The following is a 1,806-nucleotide window of genomic DNA, read 5'->3' as shown; positions in this document are numbered from 1 at the left end:
CAAAAATTCTTCTAAGTAATCACTAATTCTCATTACAGAAAATGCAAATTTCAGAGTGTTTCTATGAATGGCAAATAACTCTACTGATACTGCTAGTAAGCACTTAGAGTAGTACACTGTAGAACTTTACACCACAAGAACGTAAAGCCAAAACCCAATGACTTGACCTGTCCATATGGGGGCCAAATGATTTAAAACTAACAGTAACCCGGCGGTGTGTGTGGTGGCTCACACCTTAATTCCAGCACTTTGGGAGTCTGAGGCAAGAGGATTGCTTGAGCCCAGGAGTTCAAGATCAGCCTAAGTAACATAACCAGACCTTATCTCTACAAAAACTCAAAAAACGTAGTCAGGCACGATGACGTGCACCTCTAATCCTAGCTACTCAGGAGGCTGAGGTGGAAGGATCTCCTGAACCCAGGAGATCAAGGCTATAATGAGCCATGATCGTGCCACTGCACTCCAGCCTGGGCAACAGCATGAGACGCCAAGCCAATCAATCAAAATTTAAAAGATACAATTTTTAAAAAACAGTAAACACCCTGCTTCCCACCTGGCCACCGCCTCTTCCCTCTGGTCTGGGAACTCAGCCTCATTTGGGATCAACATGGACCCCAACTGCTTCCGCACCACTGGTGGCTCCTGCGCCTGCGCTGGCTTCTGCATACACAAAGAGTGCAAATGCACCTCCTGCAAAAAGAGCCACAGCTCCTGCTGCCCCATGGGCTGTGCCAAGTATGCACGGGCTGCGTCTGCAACCGGGCACTGGACATGTGTAACTGTGGTGTCTGATGTTGGGAGGGCCCTGCTCCCGATGTAAGCAGAATGACCTGCACGATCCTGGTTGTTTTTCTCAGACTACCCTGACCCAGTTTGCTACATTCTTTTTTAAAAAGTAAATGTGCGAGGGGTCGGGCCTGTAATCCCAGCACTTTGGGAGACCGAGGCGAGAGGATTGCCTAAGTCCGGGGGTTGGAGATCAGCCTGGGCAACTTGACAAGACCTTGTCTCTACCAAAAAAAAATTAGCCGGGCCTGCTGGTGTGTTCCTGTAGTTCCAGTTACCTGGAAGACTGAGGTGGAAGGATCGCCTGAGCTCAGCAGGTTGAGGCTGCGGTGGCCATGAGTGTGCCATTGCACTCCAGCCTGGGCAACAGAGTGAGACTCCAACTCAAAAAATAAATTAATTAATTAAAGAAAATAATAATAATTAAATATGTGAATGATGATAAAAGTTGTTGACTTTAAAAAATAGTTAATGCACTTGGAAGGCATTTTTTGCTCAAGGTAACCATAATCTCATAAGATAAAATATTTACATTTAAGTGCAAGAAGGCAAAATATAAGGGTTCCCCTTTCCATCAAATAGAAAAGTCTATCAAACTGAGGTCAGAAATGTAAAGTATAAGAATGAGGTACATGAGGGGAGAATTGAAGTTCTGCAAACTGCAGCCAGGTTCTGAGCTCACTAGAAAGAGAAGGGTTTGCCTGAATAGCTAAATCAAGTAAAACCACCTAACAGACGCTTTAGTGTTTGCTAAGTGTTCTCCTTGCGAATTCATGGGACTCACATAGCAGCAATTGAAGAATGCAAAATTTAAGAAAATGTGACATTTCTTCAGATTTGGCCACCTCTATGTACAACTGCGAAAAATAAAGATACCACTTCATTCAACCCAAACAAACTTTGAATTGCACCAATAGGTGGTTGAGGATATAAGAGGATGTTAAAATGGAAATCTCTGCTGAAAACTAAGACAAGAGATAGAGACAATAAAGACAGTTTTGAAATTAGCCATTCTAGAAA

General features: G+C 43.7%; 1 pseudogene; it reads left to right on the top strand.

The window, feature by feature from the left end:
* The first annotated feature begins 607 nt into the window (after positions 1–607).
* LOC110595771 lies at positions 608–792 on the top strand (annotated as a pseudogene).
* The last annotated feature ends 1,014 nt before the right edge of the window (positions 793–1,806 follow it).

The sequence above is a fragment of the Carlito syrichta genome, unplaced genomic scaffold, assembly GCF_000164805.1.
Source record: "Carlito syrichta isolate Samal-C Ts95f unplaced genomic scaffold, Tarsius_syrichta-2.0.1 Scaffold91636, whole genome shotgun sequence".
In the NCBI taxonomy this organism is placed as follows: Eukaryota; Metazoa; Chordata; class Mammalia; order Primates; family Tarsiidae; genus Carlito; species Carlito syrichta.
This window is presented reverse-complemented; position numbering and strand designations above follow the sequence as displayed.